Source organism: Lygodium microphyllum, chromosome 10 (genome assembly GCF_053477565.2).
Source record: "Lygodium microphyllum isolate KBCC chromosome 10, Lygodium_microphyllum_v1.1.10, whole genome shotgun sequence".
Lineage (NCBI taxonomy): Eukaryota > Viridiplantae > Streptophyta > Polypodiopsida > Schizaeales > Lygodiaceae > Lygodium > Lygodium microphyllum.
In genome coordinates, this window is record NC_141144.1 from 139,504,110 (window position 1) to 139,515,610 (window position 11,501).

General features: G+C 43.9%; 1 pseudogene; it reads left to right on the plus strand.

The window, feature by feature from the left end:
- Positions 1-321: 321 nt before the first annotated feature.
- LOC148030625 (lipase-like) lies at positions 322-10,534 on the plus strand (annotated as a pseudogene).
- Positions 10,535-11,501: the final 967 nt, after the last annotated feature.

Sequence of the window (11,501 nt, forward strand, 5' to 3'; positions counted from 1 at the left end):
GAAAAATGTTTAGTGAGTATTTGAAATGGATGCAAATGTAGACATGTTTATACACCAACGCATGCTTACCGTTGTCGTACTGCTGCGCATCCAAGGTGTGGAATCCACCAAAAAGTTCTGTGTGTGACATTTGTTACTTTGTACATACTTAGTCGTTGTGTTTGCATTTTGTTCTGCGTCGGCAATATAGTAGAGAGAGGGGTCTTCTACTGCCTTTCCTTTCAGCAAGGGTTGTACCTAATAGATCCTCCTTCAACAATGGTGGACATGCGATGTCTTCTATGGCTTTTCTTAGCTTCCAATTCCCGGGCTAAAAGAAGGAACGATCACTTCGTCGATGAATTCAAATGCATGGAGTGCCTCATCAGGTCATCCATATGGAAGGTTGTGTGCTGCTTCTTTCTGCTAGGCCTAGTGCCAGCTGTTCTAGATGGACAAGGATTGGAACTTACAAGGGTTCATGACTATGATGATGGCTTTCAGTACAATCATACACTTGCTCAAATACTTGTGGAGTATGCTTCTATGGTGTATGTCAATGATTTGGATTCTCTCATTTCTTGGAATTGCTCTAGGTGTGATGGCTACACCAAGGGTTTCAGATTGGTAGAGCTGATAGTTGATGTTCAACACTGCCTACAAGCTTATGTCGAGCTTGCTGAAGACTTGAATGCAATTGTGATTGCATTTCGTGGAACGCAAGAGAATAGGATCTGTATTTTAAGCAGCTTGATCTGAATTATCCAGGAGTTACAGGTGCAATGGTACATCATGGATTTTTATACAGCCTATTATAATACCACCCTTCGTACAAGAGTAGTTGGTGCAGTTATCTCTATACTTGATGAAGTGGAAGGATTGAACATTATGGTTACAGGACATTCTATGGGGGGTGCCATGGCTGTGTTCTGTGCTCTTGATCTCACGGTAAACTATGAAATGAGGAATATTCAAACAGTAACATTTGGGTAAAATAGAATTGGTAAAAGCTTTATCTGCTGCTATTGTGGGAGGGGGCCGCTTTTCTGGTCAGAAAGAGGCGTCACTACAAGATATAGACCTTATACCAACATTTAAAGTGACGAAAATGCAAATAACAAAATTTACCCTCATCATCACAAAAAGCGTCGTTATTGCCAATGCCATAGAACAGTCGGTATCACCGTCGGTATTGGCGTCGGTATCAATGTCGCATTTACCGACGCCAATACCGATGTTGATAGCGACATATATAATGACGCCAATAACGACGCAAGCAGTAAAATTTGCGACACTAATAGCGACGGTAACAAGGAAAAAAAAATTTGTGGCAGGGCAGCTTTTCATATATAGCACTGTGTGCTTTATGAGAGCCATACAAAATAGTTTTTGCACTGTGTACAATGCGCTTGCAAACAAAACCAATGTATACTGAAATCATAACACTGATACATGAAAGAAATACATGATCGCATAGTAAGCGATCGGTACAATCATGACAAGATATCACTAATACATAGAAAATGTCTACATAGATCAGGTGACTCAAAAATAAAGGTGTGTGAGCTCCAAGGATCCAAGAGCGAGCTACATATCCTCATCCCCCGAAAGCTCGTCCCGCCGCAAAGGAGCATTGAACGGACTCTGCAGAAAAAGAAACAACACATCAGTCCACCATACAATAATGCATTCAAATATCTCATGGTAACTATGGACAATAAAGATGAGTGACTTACAGGGCCGTCGCGTCTATAGAATCGGTCGATCAATGAAGTGAGACCATGCCTCTCTGCATATTGAGTCTCAAGGCCAGTCGAATTGTGATTTGTAATGGAGTGCTGCAAAGAAAACAAAATGCTAACTGTTAGAAACATGATTGTCAGTACAAATAATATTTCAAAAAAAGAGACAAGCAAAACAAAAGAAAAACTTACAAAGTCCTCCAAATATGTCCTGTGGCCGCCACCACTCCCAAGATGATGGACCACTCCGGCCTCAAGTCGTGCCCTCGCCGCCTCGCGCTACTGACTCCAACGTCCTAGAGAATCTATAGCCTCCTCCCTCAGTCGGCACCAATCTTCTGCATCTAACCACTCGCGCTTTGCAGCCCCACTCTTCATTGCCTTGCGTGCGTCGGATTGTCTATGTGACATGTATGCACGCATACAATCCATCATCCAGCCCGTAGAGAATCTATCTACTGAGACTGGCACCAAAAACTCCTCATGCAATGATGCTACTATGTATTCCTTGCTCCCCTCTGGTATGTTCTTCCAATGATCCAAGACGTTGTGCCAAAAACTTGTTGGCACAACTCTCTCATGTGAGCCATCACCCTCCTCCCCTCATCATTCATGATGATGGCTCCTGACCTACTATCAACTAGATATCCATAACCCCCTGGAGTCTACCTAAGATGGGTCCTCTCCCATCTGCATCCACGCTCCTGGGCATATCCAGGAGACCCCTGTGCATCCGGTGTACCGACCGGGGTAATATCTCTCGAAGTGGCATCCACATGGGTGCCACCTGTGCTGATGGCTGCGCAAAAGCCGGAGTAACTGGAGTAGACATCCCCACAGGTGTGACAAATCCCTGAGGTGACGCACCTCTAGTTAAATGATGAGACGAAGACATCGCGTCCGTGCCTCCACAGCATCCACCTGAGCTTGAACCATGCTCCCTGGAAGGGCCACGAGAGCAAGGAGTCGCACCTATATCCTGTGTCGACCGTGGGCTCACTACCTCTATATCTCTGCAGCATCCCACTAATCCTGATACACTCCCTCCCTCTGGCCCAAGTCGTGTGCGTTGAGCTCGTTTGCTCGAAGCCAAAGCATACGATCGCGCTGAAGTAGATCTAGCAGAGCGCCCTGACGAAGACCGAGACAGCTCCTGGTCTGCCATCTCTCTGAATCCCGCGATCTGGTCTGGAGAGATGCATGTGAAGATGTCCTGTAACTCCTCATCGCTCATCCCTTGACTCATCCTGAAAATGTCACCTGTACAGACAAAAAATGATGTTAGAATAGTCAATTTAAATCATACAGCACAGTAATATAAATCAGTTTAAAAAAATCTCACTTAAAATGCATATCTTATGTACCCTTATAAGCGATCGGTCAACAAATTGAGTAAGTGGATACTCCAAGTACGAAGTATCCTATGGTCCCATGTTAATCTCCTGACACAACTCCTCATACACTGGAAGGTCGATAGACATGTCACCACAAAAGAATGAGTTCACCTCGTTCTCAAAGAATTCTTGGACTCCTATATTTCCCTCATTATTAGCCGATGCTGGCTCCAATCTTTCGATGGCCTCCACCCCTTGCAATATCGACCCCTCTATTTGCATATTATCTTCATCTATGCTCGAAACATCGCTTTGATCATATACTCTCGCACTTCGAGGAGTTGAAGGTATAACATACCACCATCGAGGTTGTCGGGGGTTTGGATAGAATATTACATGTTCACAAACACGTACAAGAGAGTTCAAACCATTGTGACATAAACCATGTCATAATACAATTAGCAAGCAAATGAGTCCATGCACCTGTTCACAATGGGCCGGCAACACAAAGGTGTCACACAAATCCGTTCATTTTTTTTCGAAATCTATTTCGAGAAATCCAAATGAACCTCATTGAATTGTTGCTCCAGCTCCTCCAAGTACCACTTTGAACCACTGCACATCGAATAGTATCATCGAGAAGCTACGGTAATCCACCGTAACAATACTTTGCAAGTTTCCAAAATACTCCATCTCATCCACAACCGTATTTGGATCCGTTGCTCGTCGCTGGCTCTCTTGCTCGAACCTTGCCACGATACCACAGTCCATTGTGGAGCGCATTTTGTCAATACGCTCCACGCAAAAAGTCGTCTGCACTACCACGCTGCACTATATATTTTGTACTGTACATTGAAACACTCAAATTAGATGTCACATATAAAATTTAGATACGACAGATTCTAAACCCCTCATCACCTTTGGACTACATCCCCTCAAGAATTCCCACTCCTCCATTGAGACCTCTGTCCCTTCGTGAGACACTGCGATCAAAGCTCCATGCAACCATCGCGTTGATATGAACCGCGGCATCTCCTCCATGCCTTCGGGATTCAGCTCGCGCTTCCTCTCGATCTTGCCTAGCGATCTGGTACTTGGCAAGCCACGTCTCCATAGAGGCATGGTGCAACATACAAAAGTGATTCACCTTCTCTTCCATTGAGGCATCCATTCTTTTTTCTACCCCATTTCTAACCACCACATCTCCAGTTAGTCTACCATCGTCCTTCAGTGAGACCATAGCATTTCATTGTCTGGTTCCATCGTTGGTAGCCATTGTGAAATATGCACTAGCGCCTCAGACACCAACCAACCTTCAGCCATGCTACCTTCTAGCCGAGCTCGTTGTCGCACAAAGCCTTTCAGGGTTTTCATGAAGCGCTCCAAGAAAAACATCCATCGCGTATGGACAGGTCCAGCAATCTCCACTTCATCTACAATATGCACAAGAAGGTGGATTTGTATCGTAAGCATGCTGGTGGGCAGGTATTTCTCAAAGAGACAGACCGTCTCCACTACTCCCCGCCTCGCAGATTCAATAGAGGATGTCTTAATCTCCTTCTGTGAGATCCATTGCACCAAAGTCGACAACTTATAAATGGCCCCACGTATTTCTGGAGTAAGACATCCTGCAATCACGATCGGTAGTACAAACTGCCACAAATGAGAAAGCATTATGAATAATGGCTACATTCCAAATAACAAAATGCCCACGCCAATTACAATCCATTCGTAGTACAAACCTGACATATCTTATGCTAGTCATGGGATTTTAGCCCTGATAATTGGTCGTCTTTAGAAAATGCGGACCTGAGAGAACGCATCATACCCGTCGGAGTGCGGATAGACTTGATTACTTGCTTCACAATGCGCTCTTCTTTAGTGGAAAAAACCCAAGGAGCGTGAGGAAGCTGTATGCGACCATCAGCACTCAACTACGGCCAAAGCACCTCCATCTTACCTACCTCCTTCAAATCCATTCGTGCCCCTACAGTGTCTCTCTTTCCTATGATGTGGTCCCATAACAAGCTTCCCATATTCTTGAAAATATGCATTGGATCCAACAAGTGGTTGACCTGTAAGTGGGTCCAATATGGCAACTCGTAGAAAACTGCGAACCGCCGCATTTCATTTGGATGTGATTCTGCGTGGACCATTTTCAGCTCGTACCAGCTTGTGGTGTTCATACGTGTTGGAGGTTATCCAAGGAAACCTTCCATGAGTTCATGATCCTCTGGCAAGAAAGCAGTGTATCCTTGATATACCATCTTCTTCATGGTTTGTGACCTTCGGGAGTCTAACTGTGGCCCGCACAATGAACATGCATGATAAGCTGAGGTAACTAGACCTGTTCCAACACCACGACCTAGTGGATACTTGCTTGAATGAGATAAAATATAGATATTACCAGCGAGAACAGAGGCCTGCTCACCTGAGCACTCTCCAAATCCCAAAATGTCATGCATCGTCCACATGAGAATGGCTTGAATGTTGGCTAACCGCCGACCATCGCGCCTGCTCATATCTTGCACGGTGACCCCCTCCTCCCACAAAATCTTAAGCTCATCGACTAATGGACGAAGATACATGTCCATATTTTTAACTTTGTAGCGGCCGGGGATGAGCAAGCTAAGGAAGAGATGTCCTTTCTTCATAGAAAGCCATGGAGGGATATTGTAGTTGACAAGGACTATAGGCCACACACTGTAAGAAGTTGAGCGCAGACCGAATGGGTTCACGCCATCCATTGCAAGACTGAGCCGAAGATTCCTTGGCTCTCGGGCAAAACCTAGGAAGGTAGAGTCAATGTAGCTCCATGCACGTGAATCTACTGATATTTGTTGAACTCCATCCGTGGACCTATTCTGTGCATGCCACGTTGTCAAGCTCGCCATGGTGAACGTACGAAACATGTGGTTTATGCGGGGGATAAGCGGAAAGTGTCTGAGAACTTTTTGAGGGATGGTTTGCCCTTGTAAGTCCTGTCGATACCTGTGAGCACCACACTTTGGACATGTCTCCATAGTCTCGTATTCTCCTCAAAACAGTATGCAATCGTTGATACATGGATGGATGTTATTGTAGTCCATGCCAAGCTTCCATAAAACATGTTGTGCATCATCACGAGACTCAGACATAGTATTTGCAGGTGGTAATATATGATATTTCAATAACCTGAAAAAAATCATAAAACTTCTTGAAAAAGCACAAATGTTTGTAATAATAGTGCCGAAAAAAAAATCAATGAAGCGTATGTACAAGGTACCTGAACAACTCGATCACACTCGTATCGCTCCACCCATATTTTGCTTGCACACTTAAGAGTGCAAGCAATGTCTTCAGCCAAGATACTCGACACCCATCATATAATGGTATGGATGCTTCCTCTCTAAGCGGATCAAAAGTCTCGACATCCATGGGAATCAATGCATCAATCATTGCCTCCATCTCAGGCTCCAAGATTGTAGGTAGGTCAGGAAGGTTGTATGTCTCCTCTGGCATTGACGGTATAGATGGGCCTTGCGAGTGGTGGATTGGCTCCTCCAATCCATCCTTCGCATGTCCACAAACTCTTCTAATTGTCCGCAAAGGGTGCACTCCCCCTTGGGTTGAGACATCACCCCCCTAGATAGAAAATTTGCCAACAAGACCCAATCTTATTGTATATGGTTTTCAATTAGCTTGTGAGTACAATGCATGATTGATATTAACTTCAAATTACCGTTTGTTGAAAATCCGCAATCGCCTGATCAATGATCTCAGATTGAAACTCATCAAATCATCGTACGTGTTCTATAGACAATCGGCGTTTTCGTCTAATTGCCAGCTTGCATTGAGAGCAAGGACATGGGACACGCTGATTAAGATATGCCTCGCGATCTTGAACAACAGGACCTTCTTCGTTTTCCATTTTTTCTACGTTATAACAAACAATTTGTTTTTGTTATCCTTCTTTTCTTTTCTTAGATTGTTATCCTCTCCTTCCATCTCTCTCTTTTTTATGACCTAGCATATAGTATCATAGAACACTAGTATTTAGTACCTAGTACTCAGTACCTAGCACATAATATTTCGTTTTCTCTCTTCCTCTCCCTCTCTCATTTCCTCTCCCTCCCTCACCCTCACCCTCTCTTTCTCTCTTTCCCTATTAGCTTTAATGATTTTTCTCTCCTTTTCTCTCTCCTCTCTCTCTCTCTCTCATTTCCTTTTCTCTCTTTCTCTCCCTCTCTCATTTCCCTTTCTCTCTTTCTGTCCCTCTCTCATTTCCTATCCCTCCCTCACCATGACCCTCTCTTTCACCCTTTCTCTATTAGATTTAATGATTTTTTTCTCTTTTTCTCTCTCCTCTCTCTCTCTTATTTTTTCTCTCTCCTCTCCCTCTCTCATTTCCCTTTCTCCCCCTCTCTCATTTCCTCTCCCTCCCTCACCCTAACCCTCTCTTTCTCTCTCCTCTATTTTTCTATTTCATTCCTTTTCTCTCTCTTCTCCCTCTCATTCCTCTCCCTCCCTCGCCCTCTCTCATTCCTTTTTCTCTCTTCTCTCTCTCATTCCTTTTTCTCTCTCCTCTCCCTCTCTCATTTCCTTTTTCTCTCTCCTCTCCCTCTCATTTTCTCTCCCTCCCTCGCCCTCTTTCTCTCTTTCCCTACTAGGTTTAATGATTTTTCTCTCTTTTTCTCTCTCCTATCTCTCTCTCTCATTTTTTTCTCTCTCCCCTCCCTCTCTCATTTCATTTTCTCTCTTCCTCTCCCTCTCACATTTCCTCTCCCTCCCTCGCCCTCACCCTCTCTTTCTCTCTTTCCCTATTAGGTTTAATGATTTTTCTCTCTCCTCTCTCTCACATTTTTTTCTCTCTCCTCTCCCTCTCTCATTTACCTTTCTCTCTTTCTCTCCCTATCTCATTTCCTGTCCCTTTTTCTCTTTCTCTATTAGATTTAATAATTTTTTCTCTTTTTCTCTCTCCTCTTCCTCTCTCATTTTTTCTCTCTCCTCTCCCTGTCTCATTTCCCTTTCTTTCTTTCTCTCCCTCTCTCATTTCCTCTCCCTCCCTCACCCTGACTCTCTTTCTCTATTTTTCCATTAGGTTTAATGATCTTTCTCTCTTTTTCTCTCTCCTCTCTCTCTCATTTCTTTTTATCTCTCCTCTCCGTCTCTCATTTCCTTTACTCTCTTCCTCTCCCTCTCTCATTTCCTCTCCCTCCCTCGCCCTCACCCTCACCCACACCCTCTCTTTCTCTATTTGCCTATTATGTTTAACATCTTATATCTTTTTCTCTCTCCTCTCATTCTCTCTTTTTTCTCTCTCCTCTCCCTCTCTCATTTCCTTTTGCTCTCTTCCTCTCCTTCTCTCATTTCTTCTCCCTCCCTCTCCCTCTCTCATTTCCCTATTTTGTTTTTGTCTCCCCCCCTCTCCCTCTCCCTCTCCCTCTCCCTCCCCCTCTCTCATTCCCTCTCCCTCTTCCTCTCCCTCCCTCTCTCTTCCTCCCCCTCCCTCTCTCATTTTCTCTCCCCCTCCTCCCTCTCCTATTTCCTTCGTCTCCCTCTCTTTAATTTCCCTCTTTCTCCCTCTCCCTCTCCCTCATTTCTTCTCCCTCTCTCATTATATACAAATTATACAAAAAATAAATAAATAAGAGAGAGAATACACTCTCCCTCCCTCTCTTCTCTCATTTCATCCCCCTCTCTCTTCCATTTCCTCCCTCTTCCTCCCCCTCCCTCTCCCATTTCCTCCCTCTCCCTCTCCCTCTCTTTCTCTCTCGTTTCCTCTCCCTCTCTCAATATATATACACAAATCATATAAGCAAAAGTAAAAGAGAGAGAGAATGCGCTCTCCCTCCCTCTCCCTCTCTCATTTCCTCCCCATTCCTCTCCCTCTCCCTCTCCCTCTCTTTCTCTTTCTCTCCGTCTCTCATTTCCTCCCCTCTCGCTCTCCCCCTCTTTCTCTTTCTCTCTCTCCCCCTCTCTTTCTCTTTCTCTCCCTCCCTCTCCCTCTCCCTCTCCCTCTCTTTCTTTCTCATTTCCTCTCCTAAACAAGCAAAAGAAGGAGAGAATTAAACCCTAAACAAGCAAAAGAAGGAGAGAATGGACTCACCGATGAGATATGGCGAGGGTTTGGCGGCTCCTCTTCGCAATAAAGTCTCCTCCTCTCCTTCGCGAATGGCGGCAGTGGCGGCGGCGGCAAGCCTTCTTTCTCTCCCTCTCTCACCCTATGCAAGACGGTCACTCTCTCTCTTGCTCTCCCTCTCGAAACGTTGACGAAAATGCGTGAAATGAACTGCGCTCGGCTTTCGGCCTGTTTTTTTTCCCTATGGCGCGTCACTATTTGCGTCACAAATGCGACGCAAATAGCGATGCCGCTATTCCTGCATCACTACCCGCCGTCACTATATGTTACAATCCTTGTAGTGTATGTTCTAGGTCGCCTGGAGGAACAGGGTCTGAGAATTGAAGAAAAGCATAAAAGCCATGGACGATTTGTAGCACAATAGTGCCTGGTGTGTACTACACTGATGACAAACTGTTGCAGACCAGGATTTTCTCATATGCAGATACTCAAAGGCACACGTTGGGACCCAATCACCTTATGCTACCTGTGAATGCACCAAAGTGTGCGCACCACAATAATAATGTGAATTCCTTCCGACCTCTATTTTGCTTTTCTCTGGTCGTGGCTGAAGTCGGAGAGGATTTTCTCTATTTTTCTTTTCTTTTCGAACTCAGTTCCCTTGTCATGGCTGAAGTCGGGGAGGATTTTCTCCGAGATAAAGCCCTTATTGTCTATCAACGAGACCATAGCTTCAAACATCAATAGATCAAATCAGTGGAGAATTGGAGATTGGACAGAATATGTACAAGCTAAAGCCTACCGGAAACTCTTGACTGTTCGGGCAGATTAGCTAGTAATAAGAAAAACAAGCTTAGGGAGGGAGAAGCAAGGTATTTTCGAGGCATGTTCGTGTTACCAAAGGGGAAGAGAAAGAGGGGGGGAGATTTGTGAGTTCAATGAAATTGAATTGTGATGCTCTTTTGAAGGGCATCAGCTCAGAAACAGCCCGAACTTTCTATCAGGTGCTCTCTGTATCTTCCCTTTAGGCTTATCAAGAGTGCCATCGGAAAAACAATATCAAGCGCAACACTCTGGTATTCAAACAGCATGTAAGTAAAGATGAAGAAGAATGAAAATAAGTCATTTGTTTTGCTTTCGAGCAAATGGGCTAAAGCAGATAGAAAATCAAGAGTAGTTGAGGTTTTTGCTTTACCTGTTTTCCCAGAGACCTCAGTTCTTGTGTAAACAGAGGCTGCCACACTGATTCTAATCAGAAAGTGGCATTAAAAGATGATTCTAAAAAGAATCTGGATGTACTGAAACAAACAATGTTGCAACATGAAGCAATGTTTAGAAAGCAGTCCCAGATAAGTGTGTCATTGCATGCATTGGAGATGGTAGTTTCCAGGTCACAGCCCAGGATGTGTCAACTATGATCAAATGCAAATAGAACAATATCATATTTCTTATCAACAATGGTGGATACACTATTGAAGTGCAGATTCATGATCGAATTGGAATTACACTGGAGTAGTAGATGCCTTTAATAATGGGGAAGGAGATTGTTGGACTGTGAAGGTGAGGATAGAAGAGGAATGAATATACAGAGCGTGATGGAGCCTATTATTGATAAGGAAGACCATACAACTTGATATCAGATCTCATGTTTTGGGTTGCCACTTAATCCATCCCTAGGATTCTTTGCCCCTTCATTTGACCTGCTGCTCAGAAAGACAGGGGTTGTTGCAATTGAACCTTTCAATTTTCTTGGATAACCACAGGAAAAAGGGGGTTCCAGAAGCTTGCTATTGTATTCTGCAAAAAACCATTCATAATTCTTTGTGAGAAACTCTGACACCGTTGATTTATGTCTTGTCAAAAGTTCCTTGAATGTTGCAGCAGCATCTGATTGCACATCAGAATTTGGAAGCTCCATATAGCCAAAGAATTTCCTCAGATTATTTGACTCTAAGATATACTTTGTTGTACTTTGATGTCTTATGTACGATGCTTTGCCCTAGAGCTTGAACGTACACCCACAACCATAAAATAGAGCTGTCCAGAACTTGTTACTGTGTGGGAAATTGGACAATAGGATTATTCACATGATGGATCTTCTATCTTGAAAATTCTCAAGAACCTCTGTGGTTGCGACTTTGCTTTCGAAAACCCTTCGACATCTTTGGTGAACCCAACGTGAAAGCATCGCATTAAAAAAATTTCAGGATGGGAGATACTTCAGCATCAGTTTCAGCCTCTTCTACGATTCCTGCTTTGTCCTCTACTTCAGCTTCATCATCGACTTCTGCTTCAAGTACTTCTACGGATGATTTAAAGAAAATTTTGTAGAATATGTCTATGTATATGCAGCTTCAAAATCAGCAGACACAATTGTATATGCAG